Consider the following 16,361-nt stretch of genomic DNA (forward strand, 5'->3'; position numbering starts at 1 on the left):
TAACCTTCCGGAAATACTAGGGGACCGAGGGTCTCGTGAGAAGGAGGAACTGAAGGATATCCTTATAAAGCGGGAAATTGTGTTAGGGAAATTGATGGGATTGAAGCCCGATAAATCCCCGGGGCCTGATAGTCTGCATCCCAGGGTACTTAAGGAAGTGGCCATAGAAATAGTGGATGCATTGGTGATCATTTTCCAACAGTCCATCGACTCTGGATCCGTTCCTATGGACTGGAGGGTAGCTAATGTAACACCACTGTTTAAAAAAGGAGGGAGAGAGAAAACGGGTAATTATAGACCGGTTAGCCTGACATCAGTAATGGGGAAAATGTTGGAATCAATTATTAAAGCTGAAATAGCAGCGCATTTGGAAAGCAGTGACAGGATCGGTCCAAGTCTGCATGGATTTATGAAAGGGAAATCATGCTTGACAAATCTTCTGGAATTTTTTGAGGATGTAACAGTAGAGTGGACAAGGGAGAACCAGTGGATGTGGTGTATTTGGACTTTCAAAAGGCTTTTGACAAGATCCCACACAAGAGATTGGTGTGCAAAATCAAAGCACATGGTATTGGGGGTAATGTACTGATGTGGATAGAGAACTGGTTGGCAGACAGGGAGCAGAGAGTCGGGATAAACGGGTCCTTTTCAGAATATCAGGCAGTGACTAGTGGGGTGCCGCAGGGCTCAGTGCTGAAACCCCAGCTCTTTACAATATACATTAATGATTTGGATGAGGGAATTGAGTGTAATATCTCCAAGTTTGCAGATGACACTAAACTGGGTGGAGGTGTGAGCTGTGAGGAGGATGGTAAAAGGCTGCAGGGTAACTTGGTGAGGTGAGTGGGCAAATACATGGCAGATGCAGTATAATGTGGATGAATGTGAGGTTATCCACTTTGGGGGCAAAAACACGAAGGCAGAATATTATCTGAATGGTGGCAGATTAGGAAAGGGGGAGGTGCAACGAGACCTGGGTGTCATGGTTCATCAGTCATTGAAAGTTGGCATGCAGGTACAGCAGGCGGTGAAGAAGCCAAATGGTATGTTAGCCTTCATAGCAAGGAGATTTGAGTACAGGAGCAGGGAGGTCTTATTGCAGTTGTATAGGGCCTTGGTGAGGCCTCACCTGGAGTATTGTGTTCAGTTTTGGTCTCCTAATCTGAGGAAGGACATTCTTGCTATTGAGGGAGTGCATGAAAGGTTGATCAGACTGATTCCTGGGATGGCGGGACTGACATATGAGGAGAGACTGGATCAACTGGGCCTTTACAGTCTAAGGATAAGGGGTAAGCCATTTAGGATCGAGATGAGGAGAAACTTCTTCACCCAGACAGTGGTGAACCTGTGGAATTCTCTACCACAGAAAGTTGTTGAGGCCAATTCACTAAATATATTCAAAAAGGAGGTAGATGTAGTCCTTACTACTAGGGGGATCAAGGGGTATGGCGAGAAAGCAGGAATGGGGTACTGAAGTTGCATGTTCAGCCATGAACTCATTGAATGGCGGTGCAGGCTCGAAGGGCCGAATGGCCTACTCCTGCACCTATTTTCTATGTTTCTATGTTTCTATGTTTACACATTGGAGTTTGGAAGGATGAGAGGGGATCTCATATGAACTTATAAGATTCTGACGGGACTGGACAGGTTAGATGCGGGAAGAATGTTCCCGATGATGGGGAAGTCCAGAACCAGGGGACACAGTCTTAGGATAAGGGGTAGGCCATTTAGGACTGAGATGAGGTGAAACTTCTTCACTCAGAGAGTTTCTAAACTGTGGAATTCTCTACCACAGAGAGTTGTTGATGCCAGTTCATTGGATATATTCAAGAGGGAGTTAGATGTGGCCCTTACGGCTAAAGGGACCAAGGGTTATGGAGAGAAAGCAGGAAAGGGGTATTGAGGGAATGATCAGCCATGATCTTATTGAATGGTGGTGCAGGCTCGAGGGACCGAATGGCCTACTCCTGCACCTATTTTCTATGTTTCTATGTTTCTATGTTTACCAGTCAGCCACAAGATCACTGCTGGATGCTTGGTGATAAAGGATATGGCCACCTGGCTGATGATCCCCCTGCGTAACACCCACATAGAAGCCAAGAAGCGATGAGAGCCACAGAGCCACACGCAATATCGTCGAAAATACTATTGGAGTGCTTAACCAGCGCTTTAGATGCCTGGACCACTCAGGAGGTGAATTACAATATCACCCTGAGCAGGTAGCTCAATTCGTGGTGGTGTGCTGCATGGTGCACAACTTGGCTATCAGGAAGTGACAAGAATTGCCAGAAGGGACTGTCGGTCCACCTCAGGAGAGAGAGGAAGAGGGGGACGAGGAGGTGGACGCCGACCTCGGGGCAGACAATCAGGCTGACGATGAAACCATGCCCCCGCCCCCCCTCTAGACCGCAGGAAAGGGTCAGTGGTGGCTACATAGCTGCAAGACTCTTACGTCAGCAGCTCATAAATGAATGCTTTGCTTGAAATAACGTTGTTGTTGTTTACAAAGCTGCAACACTTCTGTGTCTGCAACTCATACATGAATGGTGTGCATTACCTTGGTGACAGTTAAAGTTTCAAGTGACGTTGAATTATCCCCTTTGATATTGAGGAATCATCAGTGTGTAATGGTGCAGCTATCTGAGACAATGCGCAACAACATTATGTTAAATAAAAAACATTTAATGAGAACATTTGTATGAAATCATAATTATAACTGTAAAAAACACCCCACCCCATCCTACAACAAATTTATAACATTTATATCATTCATTAAATGTTTAACCCTTGTGGCGCAACGGTAGTGTGTCTGACTCCAGATCAGAAGGTTATGTGTTCAAATCACATCAGGGTCACTGTTCTTTGAATCAATTATTAAGGATGTCATAGCAGCGCATTTGGAAAGAGGTGACATGATAGGTCCAAGTCAGCATGGATTTGTGAAAGGGAAATCATGCTTGACAAATCTTCTGGAATTTTTTGAGGATGTTTCCAGTAGAGTGGACAAGGGAGAACCAGTTGATGTCGTATATTTGGACTTTCAGAAGGCTTTCGAAAAGGTCCCACACAAGAGATTAATGTGCAAAGTTAAAGCACATGGGATTGGGGGTAGTGTGCTGACATGGATTGAGAACATGGTTGTCAGACAGGAAGCAAAGAGTAGGAGTAAATGTGTACATTTCAGAATGGCAGGCAGTGACTAGTGGGGTACTGCAAGGTTCTGTGCTGGGGCCCCAGCTGTTTACACTGTACAGTAATGATTTAGATGAGGGAATTAAATGTAGTATCTCCAAATTTGCGGATGACACTAAGTTGGGTGGCAGTGTGAGCTGCGAGGAGGATGCTATGAGGCTGCAGAGTGATTTGGATAGGTTAGGTGAGTGGGCAAATGCATGGCAGATGAAGTATAATGTGGATAAATGTGTGGTTATCCACTTTGGTGGTAAAAACAGAGAGACAGACTATTATCTGAATGGTGACAGATTAGGAAAATGGGAGGTGCAACGAGACCTGGGTGTCATGGTACAACAGTCATTGAAGGTTGGCATGCAGGTACAGCAGGCGGTTAAGAAAGCAAATGGCATGTTAGCCTTCATAGCGAGGGGATTTGAGTACAGGGGCAGGGAGGTGTTGCTACAGTTGTACAGGGCCTTGGGGAGGCCACACCTGGAGTATTGTGTACAGTTTTGGTCTCCTAACTTGAGGAAGGACATTCTTGCTATTGAGGGAGTGCAGCAAAGGTTCACCAGACTGATTCCCGGGATGGCAGGACTGACATATCAAGAAAGACTGGATCAACTGGGCTTGTATTCACTGGAGTTCAGAAGAATGAGATGGGACCTCATAGAAATGTTTAAAATTCTGATGTGTTCAGACAGGTTAGATGCAGGAAGAACATTCCCAATGTTGGAGAAGTTCAGAACCAGGGGTCACAGTCTAAGGATAAGGGGTAAGCCATTTAGGACCGAGATGAGGAGAAACTTCTTCACCCAGAGAGTGGTGAACCTGTGGAATTCTCTACCACAGAAAGTTGTTGAGGCCAATTGAGACTAAATATATTCAAAAAGGAGTTAGATGAAGTCCTTACTGCTAGGGGGATGGCGAGAAAGCAGGAATGGGGTACTGAAGTTTCATGTTCAGCCATGAACTCATTGAATGGCGGTGCAGGCTAGAAGGGCCGAATGGCCTACTCCTGCACCTATTTTCTATGTTTCTATGTTTCTATGTAACCCAGAGGGTGATGAGGGTCTGGAACTCACTGCTTGAAAGGGTGATAGAGGCAGAAACCCTCATGACATTTACAAAGTACTTGAATATGGACTTGAAGTGCCATAACCTACAAGGCTATGGACCAAGAGCTGGAAAGTGGGATTAGGCTGAAGAGCTCTTTTTCTGCCGGCACGGACACGATCGGCCGAATTGCCTCCTTCTGTGCTGTAAATTTCTAGGATTCTATATGAAAGTCCATATCGTTGATATTTATGGCCACTAACCAGCATGCAGAATGTATAGCTTGACAGTTTAAATTTAGAAAATAATGGACAATAGGAGGTTCATTTCTCTTGACTTTATTGTGAAATCTGGATGTGAATTAGAAGGACAAAGCTTTTTCTGTTCCCTTGCCAAAGTGGCTTGAATTCAGTTCATGAGCTTTTATGGCTCTGAAAGAAATCTTGCTGACAATGGGAGGCTGATAATGTAGCATCTGATGGGTGAAATTACATTTGCTAACACTTCTAGGATAGTCGTTAAGTTTTGTTGTTTTTTTGAGAAGTTCCAATGTGTTCTTAAAATTGTTTGTCAAGGAGCTTTTTTCTCTTATTTTGGAATTTCCAAAGCTAAGGTTATCAAGATCATCTATAAAGCACTGCTGTACCAACTCTATAATGTTTAAGATGTTATCCACTGATGAGGTGCTTTATCACTGGTAAGGAACCTTGAAGGTTCAGATGAAGGTCCCCGAAGGTAGTTCAAAGAGGCTGTTGAGATGAAGTGGCTATATATCAGATAGATGAGGTTTATGCATAAGCAAATGGCACTATCCCAAACTGTGGTTAGGATTTTCAAGGACTTTCTGCAAGCTCGGGGTTTCTTTCCTGCATGGGGTATTTTCCAAATTTTGACTCCACAAGGAAAGGCACTGATTTGTGGCAGAAGTAATAAAAAGGTACTCTTGATTTGTAGGGTTGAGTAAAATCTGCCCATTCTTACCAGAACTGATTTAAAATCGGCTCAGATCATCCTAAATTGAAGACTAGAAGAACAAAGTGTTTGTTCGAAGATCTAATCCCAATTTTACACTGGAAAAATAGGCTGCTCTGAGTTAAATTTCTGTCCTATGTCTCTGTGATTTTGCTTGTTCTTCAATAAACGAACAAGAAAGAATGCACTTAATTGCTCTGTAATAATTATATTATTTAAAAGGGATTGAAAGTCTAGAGTCAGTACCTGTTCAAAGTACTCAACTTTTTCATTAAGAATCATCATCATCATCATAGGCAGTCCCTTGAATCAAGAATGACTTGCTTCCATGTCAAAAAGTTCACAGGTGTTTCAATGAAGGACTTAATATTCCAGGTCCCAAACTACATATTGAAGGGTGGAAGATGCTTGTGCATGGATTTTTTTTAATGTGTGGTGGCCATATAGTACTCTCGTCGGAACTTTTTTCAACATTAAAAAACATCAATTTTGTTACTTGTGTTGTGGTTTCCCAAGAGCATACAGCTCTGAAGCAGCGTCAGATAAGTTTGAGCCCTCCTCACCACAGGGGAGCAGCTCTGATATATATGTGGACACTGATATAATTGAAGTGGCCTAACAGAGATGGAGACCCAACTGGAGGGTTGTTGTGCTGCCAACAAAATTGATGCCTTTAAAAAAATTAAGTCATTTCTAGTAATGGCCATATCATCTTCTATACAAGTAATTTTGAGCAAATGACATTCCACTTGGACTCACATTCCCTTTAATATCTAATGTTAGCATAATTACACAGCTCAAGTTAGCTTTAGATGATGAAACTTACAATTTCTGCAGTGAGCTGTCTGATTTATTCTTTGCATGAATATCACATCGTTCTGCTGAGAAAATGTATTTGAGAATTAGTGCAACACTAACAGTGAAAACATTGCAACCTTTCAGTTGGCAATATCTTATTTGCTTAGCAAACATTAATTTATTAACACTTACCCAAAAATAGGAACTTCATTAATGTTAATGTATTTAAAATTTATATAATCTTTCATAAGCATTTAACACAAAAAAGATACTACCAGAACCTGATTAGGTCAGGAGAGGTTTTATTCTCACATTCTTGGATTAAAAGATAAGTATTATTTATTTTAAAAATTGGACCCTAGATTCCTTGCACAGAATCAGATTTTGTTTATGTTCATTCTCCTTTCAAAAAACAACTCAGAAGTTCTGGAAATAACTTTCTAAAGCAATGCAAGTTTTACATATAACTAAAATGCAACATATTACTGCACTGTTATATAATGATACAAAAATGGAAAACTGAAACTGTCAAAAATAAACTTCACTAATTTGATATGCTGCAGTATCCACACATGAAAGATCAGTTAGCAGATCATTTTCTGTAATACGTTTGAAAACATTCTTCTACTATGTTAAAAATGGAGTAAGATACGTACTTTGATGATTGTATTCAGTGTCGACATGCTGCAACTCCTGAAACAAGAACAATAGTGTATTGTAGAAAATGTGAAAATATGGACTACAGCACAAATTTTTTTTCAAACTGCAGATAAGGGTAAAATATTCTGTAACATACCCAGAAAATAGCACAGGTTTTAATTAAAGGTAGCATTAACACTCTCAAAACTCCTTTTACGTCTATATTTTTATTAAGAATTTTACATACGTGCACACTTCCTGTTCACAAACCTTACTTTCTGTTATTATAACTTTTGGTAATGTTTTTATGTCAATATTTGTAATTGAAACTGCCTGTAAATATTTTATAACAGCATTTCCTTATACAGGTTGAACCTCACTTATCCGGCACCCTTGGGACCTGGCCTGTGCCGGATGAGGGATTTTGCCAGATGAGGGGAGGTCTTCGGCCCAAGGTCGGGGGGGGGGCGGGGGAGGAGGCCGGCGGCCGCAGTGGGCCCCGAAGTTTCGGCAGGCCGAGTGGGTCTGAGGTGTCGGCGGGCCGAGCGGACCCCGAGGTGTTCTAGGTTGAGGGGCTTCTGCTACCGCTGATCAATTTCTTTCGAATAAAATCTTTTGTTTAGATGGATGATTTAATTAAATCACAAAGGAAAGGTATCACCATTGTGCCTAAAAAGGGAATGGGAAACCTGGCGGGGGGGTGTCTGAGTTCTGCGCATGCGCCACCCGATGGCCGGGAATGACGCCGGACATGGGGTGGTGCCGGATAAGGGAGTCCCGGATAAGAGAGGATCGCCCTGTATAAATTACATAGAATTACATAGGGCCACCCTGTATCACCCCGTTTGGGGGCGGTACCAGCTGTGAGCCGGGACTTCCTGCGCCAGGCGCAGAGGTCCCTCTCCAGCAGCTAAATTGGGCTTACCGCCCCCGAGAGGAAGTGGAGCGCAATGTCGCGTGCTCCACTTCCCCTCAGGGGCAGGACTGTGGCACTAACCGCGGGAATTTTCCAGCACTACGCGGAGAGACGCATATTGTTAGCGGGAGCACAGAGCCCTCCCTTTCTGTTAAAGGGGAGGGCACACTGCAGATTCTGCATCGGGGAGAAGGGGCCACCACTACACCACGAGAGAGTGGGGTGCCGTGGCAGCAGCCCAGCACAGATGCAGAGTGCCGGGCTGCAACATTGTGGCATGGACCCCGCAATTTCAAGAAGGCAAGGCCGCAACCGGTAAGTCGGCCATTTAAAAAAAAATGTCGGCACCACACCTCCCCTTTAATTCTAGCCCCGCGAGCAGACTGAAGCCGTGACATCACCCATGGCACCCTCACGGGGTGCTACTGAATTTTCGCTCTGTGATGAAAACGGATCGCTGCGTACGGTGATGACATCGTCAACGCCAAAGTAGCGGACCAGGACACTACTGGCAGGAGCGGGGCACTTCCGGTTAGCACCTCTGTTAACTCCCGCAGAATTTCACAGGAGTTGGTAGCAGCCCCGCGCTCCGGGTGAGAAGTCGTTTGCGCAAGGCGCAAACACTGCCATAGAATTTACAGCACAGTAACAGGCCAATCAGGCCAACAGGTCTATTCTGGTGTTTATGCTCTGCAAGAGCTTCCTCCCACCTTACTTCATTCCACCCTATCAACATATCAAATGTTTGCTTGTCATAGTTTGTTAATCAACCAATCTGATTACTCAAATTTGAAAAAAACATCAGCCACATTTTTCTCAGAAACTAATTGTTCAAAATATAGTTTAAAATTAAATCTAAAAATGTTCAAATATGCAATTTTCTGCATAACATGATTACATTTGTCAATTGAATTGTTTTTTGTGTCTTAATTCTCAGCCTTTCCCAAAATCCTAGTCTTGGACCTGGTCCACCGGCATTGTAGCTGCTCCAGAAGGTTTCTGCGAAGTTTCAAAATCACCACTAAATCCCGCAGAATTTCACGGGAGTTGGTAGCGGCCCCGTGCTCCGGGTGAGAAGTCGTTTGCACCCAGGGGCGCAAACAGGAGGCACAAACACTGCCATAGAATTTACAGCACAGTAACAGGCCAATCGGGCCAACAGGTCTATTCTGGTGATTATGCTCTACAGGGATCACAGAGACACCAAAGAATTCAAAATAAGGACTGCAGACTCCATCAAGAGCTGACTAAATTGGTAAACTGCAAAGGATCAATGCTTCACTGCTTGAATTGAATTCCGCAGCCTCACAACTCTCTGTGTGAAGAGGTTTTTCCTGTCCACTGTTCTACATCTACACCTACTGCAATGCTCGTATTCACCATATCTGTTGCCTCCTCAAAGAATTCTACAAGGTTTGTCAAGCATGATCGTCCCTTTGGAAATCTAATGCCAGTTTTATGCCTACTGACAAGTTGAAATTCTATCTCAGTGTCCCTTCTCATCACAATTTGAGCTCTTTATTTAAAATGAGTTGAATTTTGAAAGGAAATTTTCATTTTATTGATGGTTGGAAAAACTCAAATTCTAAGAGCCCGAAATTGCCCACTGCCGGAAACGAGGCGCACCTACTGTCTTCAATGTGTCCCGAACCACCAAAATTCAGCACTTCGGGGATTTTTTTTAGAGTGGGGCGGAAGTGGCCTCATCATGGGGGCGGAAGTGGGGGCGGGGCAGAGTAGCCAAGGCTGTCAGTCATCAGCGCCGCATGCCACAACCTCTCTCCCCTTCAGTTAAAGGGGAGGGCCGCTGCGAACTCTGCAGCCACTTTAGTGGCAAACACTGGGCCACAAGGGAGAGTTTCGGCCAAGCCAGTGGCCTGGCACCCAAGAGGGGATGCAAGGCTGCCTGTTGGCACGCGACCGAACCCACGGCCACAATTGTCGACCCGACCTGGCAGTCGGCCAGCAAAAAAAATTAATATGGTTGTCGCGGCACTGTACCCTCCCCCTTTAAGGGTGACCGAGCTGCCATGGCACAGAGAGTGTACCGACAGCTTTTCTGTCGGGGGCACTGACCTGCTATGGGGCCACTCCCGTGGGGCAATTTTCAAAAGGGGAAATTTTCCGAGGGGCAATTTTGCGAGGGAGCCCTCGCCAGTCGGTAAGGGGTCAGCACTTGCGGGAAAATGGACGGAGCAGTCCCGCGGCACGTCGGTGCCCCGACACCGCTCCAAAACTCAGGAAGGCAATTTCCAAAATGGCGGCCCCTTCACAAAAACTCGACAGCCATTCCGTGCTGCTCTGTGGCCACCGCTTTCAGGTGCCAGAGGCCTTATCGGAAGGGACAATTTTGGCTCCTAAGTATTGTCACCTATGAGAAAGAGTAACAAAAATTGAAGGAGCAATTTTAATGCCTAGCCAAGAGGGGTGGGCAGCTAAAACCGCCCTTGGAATTCACCAGCCAATATTCCCCACTAATCGCGCAGCTGATGATGTCAGTCTAACCTCAGTGGTGGGAATATTACTGGAAAAAATCCTAAGGGACAGGATAAATCTTTATTTGGAAAGACATGGATTAATCAAGGACAGTCAGCATGGATTTGTTAAATGAAGGTCGTGTCTGACTAACTTGACTGAATCTTTCGAGGAGGTAACCAGGAAGGTTGATGAGGGCAGTGCGTATGATGTAGTGTATATGGATTTTAGCAAAGATTTTGATAAGGTCCCATATGGCAGACTGGTCATGAAAGTAAAAGCCCATGGGATCCAGGGTAAAGTGGCAAGTTGGATCCAAAATTGGCTTAGAGGTAGGAAGCAAAGGGTAATGGTTTATGGATGTTTTTGTGACTAGAAGGCTGTTTCCAGTGGGGTTCCGCAGGGCTCAATACTGGGTCCCTTGCTTTTTGTGGTATACATCAATGATCTAGATTTGAATATAGGGGGTATGATTAAGAAGTTTGCAGATGGCACTAAAATTGGCTGTGTGGTTGATAATGAAGAAGGAAGCTGCGGATTGCAAGAAGATATCAGTGTACTGGTCAGGTGGGCAGAGCAATGGCAAATGGAATTCAATCCGGATAAGTGTGAGGTAATGCATTTGGGGAGGTCTAACAAGGCAAGGGAATACACTAAATGGTGTGACACTGAAAAGTGTAGAAGAATAAAGGAACCTTGGAGTGCAGGTCCACAGATCCCTAAAGGTAGCAGGCCAGGTAGATAAGGTATTTAAGAAGGCATATGGAATACTTGCCTTTATTAGTCGAGGCCTGAAATACAAGAGTAAGGATATAATGCTTGAACTGTATAAAACACTGATTAGGCCGCAGTTGGAGTACTGTGTGCAGTCCTGGTCACCACATTACAGGAATGATGTGATTGCACTGGATAGGGTGGAGAGGAGATTTACAAGAATGTTGCCTGATCTGGAGAATTTGGGCTATGAGGAAAGATTGGAGATGCTGGGTCTTTTTTCTTTGGAACAGAGGAGGCTGAGGGGAGACCTTATTGAGGTGTATAAAATTATGAGGGGACTGGATAGAGTGGATAGGAAGGACATGTTTCCCTTGACAGAGGGGTTAACAACCAGGGGACCTAGATTTAAAGTAATTTGGAGGGAGGTTTAGAGGAGATATGAGGGAAAATTTCTTCACCCAGAGGGTAGTGGGGGTCTGGAACTCACTGCCTGAAAGGGTGGTAGAGGCAGAAACCCTCACCACATTTAAAATATACTTGGATGTACACTTAAAGTGCCATAACCTACAGGACTATGGACCAAGAGCTGGAAAGTAGGATTAGGCTGGATCGCTCTTGGTCGGCCGGCATGGACACGATGGCCTGATTTTCTAAGCAGGCAAGGACACCTGTCAGAAGACAGCAGGGTCCTTCTTTAAATATGCAGGCCAGATTCAGATGGCATCATCTTGGCCCAACTATAATTTAAACCATGGGCTAACCTAGCAGGAAGAGGAATGGAGTCCAGAAGAAGACCAAAAGTTAATGGGCTAGATTTTCCACTTTTGTGCTTATCGCCCAAAAATGGGCGTTATTTCAAGCATGGGCGGTAAAAAAGGGTTCTTGCTCATTCTCAAAACACTTAGTCTCCATTTTTTTAAATGGGCGTTACCGCGAGCGATATGAAATGGGCGGTAGCGTTAAATCTCGCTGACCTTTTGCCGTAAAGCATTACCGTCCTTAGCAACGGCATGGCAACGCTCGATTCCCATGATTCAGGATCATTATGACATGTGCAGAAGAGGAGACAGAGAGAGAGGGAGCTCGGAGGGACTGAAGATGTGTCTGGGTGTGGTGTGTCTGCTTTGGGAGGAAAGAGGGAGACTTTAGAGCTTCACAGCAAGTAGGGAAAGAAAAATTAGCTGTTACCAGCCACATATTTGCTCGAATTTGGCCTATAATGGAGGGAGAGGAGGAGGCATCATAGCACGCTGTGGAGACTGAAGAGAGCAGTGAGGTGGGAGAGGAGCACATTGGAGGGCGCAAAAGAACCAGGAGGTTCTCGGATGTGGCAAATGCCTCCCTCATGCAGGAGGTCGAGTTATGCTGGGGTGATTTGACACAGGGAGGGCATGGGAAGCCCACCTCAAAGGCCTACCAGTGGATATGGACCGAGATAGCAGAGGTGGTATCGTCGGCGACCAACGAGGTTCGTGAGAGCAACCAATGCCGCAAACGATGGAACGACCTTGTGGGATCCGCAAGAGTAAGCATTACATTTATTTACATGTACTTATGTATTTGTATAATTTGAGTTGTAACAGTCATGAGTGACTATCAGCAGAATTAAGGTCTTTCACTTTTACCGGGAATGTTTTACTCAAAGCCTGTGGTCATGGTGCACATTTTTAGGTAAAGAAGGATAATTTTCATAATAATCATGATTACATCTGTCGGTTATGTGTTGTATCAGTCTCTGTGACAGTACCTAGCAATGATCTCATGCAATGATCTCATGCCATGTCGTCCTGTCACCTTTTACAGAAGAAGCTATCGATGATGAGGACCGTGCAGAGGCGAATAGGTGGGGGGGCCACCAGTCCCCAGGGACATCACTGAGATGGATATATTCAAGAGGGAGTTAGATATGGCCCTTACGGCTAAGGGGATCAAGGGGTATGGAGAGAAAGCAGGAAAGGGGTACTGAGGGAATGATCAGCCATGATCTTATTGAATGGTGGTGCATTGAATGGTTATCGAATGGCCTACTCCTGCACCTATTTTCTATGTTTCTATGGAGGAGCGGGTGCTCGCACTCGTGGGGAAGCACACCCGGACAGCCACGGAAGCATCTGCAGACCCTGAAGTGATGCCACGTGAGTAAAGCTTACAACATTGTGTAATGCAAAGTCAATAGATGCCACACCAACTTATATCCGAACAATCATATATGATAGACGATTTCCAAAATTGTCATAGAAATAATACTAGTCAAATGAAAATCATTGCAATGCAAATGTGTTGATGGTCATAAAATATGATTTCTGTGATGATTTTGATAGCGGTGGTGCTTTTGTCGTGCATATGCTGTATGTAGCGCTGGACTCACCTTGTTACACTAGCACCCCCTTCTCCTCTAATAACCTCATTTGTGTTTTGAAGCTCAGCCAGCAATGCGGCCCCCAAGCAAGACCACAGAGGCCAGAAGGTGGGGGCATGGGGTCCGACTCTCCGGACGATCCTACATCTGGTGCTGAGGAGCTCCGATTCTCGCCCGTCAATCCACTGGATCTGTTCTCTACGGATGAGCGCGCCGACTTCGAGGAACCTGCACGCCATGCTCCAGAAACCATGCCACCCCAAGGCCATCTAGTGGTCCTCTGGTCATTCCCGCCTCCACTCTGGAGGTACCAGCCCCAAGCACCTCACCACAGAGTACCACACTTGTCTCCAGGGCGACTCCGACCCCGCGGAGGCCTCATGGACGTGGCAGGTCTGTTCCACGAGCGCCACATGAGAGCGGAGAGATGGTACAGTTGTCCAGGAGGACTGTAGACATTGGTGACCAGCTCATCGAAGCATTGGGGGGCATATCCCAACAGCTGGTCACCATGACTGAGTACGTTCCGTGGATGGCAGAGGCCCTGAATGTGATAGCCAGGAACACTGCTGGCACAGGCCTCCCAGTGATCCCAGAGCATGGCACTCTACCCCTAGGTTCCACACTACCACTGAGAATGACAGATGAGAGCAAGGGCCAAGATCCTGCTTCTGCATCAGAGAATGTTGTCCCCGTCAGCATCCCCCACTCCCGTAACTGTGCAACCACTGCATCTATCTTCATCCCCCTCAATGAGGCATCACCTGAGGAGCTCTTCGGCCAGGCGCCGTGGAGCGAGGAGGGGAAGGGGTAGAGGTGGGGAAAAGAAGGAAGGGGGGGAAGGAAAGTGAGGTGCATGTCCGCAGGTGATGGCCGTGTTATATCTCCATCTGGGTGTATGCAATTTGTTGTAATGTGTGGGGGCTGGGGACCACCCTCCTGCTTTTCCTTTGTATTCTGTGTTGCTGGACATGTTGAACATTTGATTGATGTCAATGGTGGAAAAAGTGAGGTGTGGGTGGGGGTTAGGTGTTATTGCCTGTGACAATTATGATTTCAGACCAATGTTTGTATAAAAATTTTTTAATTGAACATAACCTTGTTACGCATTGTCTCAGATAGCTGCACCGTTACACACTGGTGATTCCTTAAGATGAAAGGGTTAAATACAACTTAACTTCAATCAACGTAAACTTTAACTGGCACCAAGATGATGGGCACAATTGATGTCTGCGCTGCCCACACACAGCAGTGTGTCAGCGTTGTCACTCACATCAACATTCTTTCACACAAATCGTTCAGATATCAGCTCCTCGCGTAAGAGTCTTGCAGCTATGTAGCCACCACGGGCCCTTTCCTGCGGTCTGGAAGGGGTCGTGGGCATGGTTGCATAGCCAGCCTGATTGTCTGGCCCTAGATCAGCATCCAGCCCCTCGTCATCCTCTTCCTCTCTCTCCTGTGGTGGAGCATCAGTGCCTTCTGGCAATCCTTAGCCCCTCCTGATAGCCAGGTTGTGCAGCATGGAGCACACGACCACGAATTTATTTAATTGCTCAGGGTTGTATTTTAGCTCCCCTCCTCAGTGGTCCAGACATCTGAAGCACTGCTTAAGCACAGTTATTGTTTTCTGGACCACACTGTGTGTGTCTCTGTGGCTCCGGTTGTATCGCTTCTCGGCCTCGGTGTGGGTGTCACGTAGGGGGGTCATCAGCCAGGTGTCTAGGCCATATCGGTTATCACCAAGCATCCAGCATTGTCCTTGTGGCTGACTTTTAAAGACGTCAGAGACAGCGCTCTCACGCAGGATGTGAGCCTCATCGAAGGTGTCCGGACATTTGGCATTCACTGCCAGTATGATCTGGTTGTGGTCGACATCTAGTTGGACCTTTAGGGAGTGAAATCTTTTTGTGTTACGAAAATGCTCCGGGTCCTGAGAAGGTAGCAGCATGGCAATGTGAGTGCACTGTATAGCTCCCTGCAGCCTGGGGAACTTAGCAATGCAGCAGAATGCTCCAGCCCTGTCAGTCTGAGCCTCCGTGGTCATGGGGAGGCTAATAAAGTCTATCGTTCTCGCGTACAGGGCCTCCGTGATCTGTCTAATGCAGCGATGGGTTGTATGGTGAGACAGAGGGCAAATCTCGACCACGGACGCCCGAAAGGAACTGGATGCGTAGAAAGACAGTGCCGCGGTGATCTTGACCTCGACCAATACTGATGTCCTGATGGCAGGCTGCATATGTGACCTGATGAGCTCACATATTTAATTGATCACCACCTTGTGGAAGCGCAGTCTCCGAAGGCAGGTGTGGTCGGGGACATCGAGGTAAAACCTCTTTTCCCTGTATGTGCCAGGTGTGTATGGTCTGGCCCTCCTCATTCTTGCACGTCTTGAATTGGGGACATAATGATGCGCATCACACACTGAGCTATCTGCACTCTGCAGCATCTGCATGTTAATCGATGCAGGCTGAGAAATGGCTGGCCCCATTGCAATGAAAGTATAATAGCGATTGATCAGAAGCAATGATTTCTTCACTAAAATACACCTAGAGTAAACCCCCAATAGTCCAGAGTCTGAAAATATGTCTATTGAGATGATCATTTCACCTGAGAAGTACTCCAGAGTCAATGCAAACTCCCTCGAAGTTGAATCAGCCCTTTGAATGAAGCAACCTGCGATTTAAAAAATGGGAGTCACACCGCTGGCGTTAGTTCAGAACAGTTCCACTTTTTATGTGCAGTTTTTTGGGCGAGCGATATTGTGGGTGATATGTGTGTCAGTTGGTGAAAGTGACGGTGGGCGATCTCCTGGGCGTTAGTTTCACCAAATGTGCTCATTATGACAAAAAAAAGTAGACGGTCGGTATTATTGAATCTTGGCGTTAATTCCCTGTGGAAATTAACACTGGCCGATATTATTGCCGTTGATTTCGCCCATTCTGATGATTCTGCCCCAAAAAAGTGGACGGGCGGTATTATTTTTTCCTGGCGTTAAACACATGGGGAAAGTAACGCTCAGCGATAAGTTCCCGAAAAATGCCTGTCAGTTTCCATTTATGGCTAAATGGGCAATATATGGGCGTTATACGTCATTTCAGCGGTAAAATGGGCGTTAAGTTGGCATTAAGCATGCCAAAAAAGTGGAAAATCTAGCCCAAGTTTTTTCACTTGTTTTTTTACTTTCCTTGTGGGGATCAGGAAGTGCAAGCTTGCTCCTCTTATATCCACAAAGAAAGTTTAGGTCTTCCCTGCTCC

This window comes from Pristiophorus japonicus, chromosome 10 (genome assembly GCF_044704955.1).
Source record: "Pristiophorus japonicus isolate sPriJap1 chromosome 10, sPriJap1.hap1, whole genome shotgun sequence".
Classification (NCBI taxonomy): domain Eukaryota; kingdom Metazoa; phylum Chordata; class Chondrichthyes; family Pristiophoridae; genus Pristiophorus; species Pristiophorus japonicus.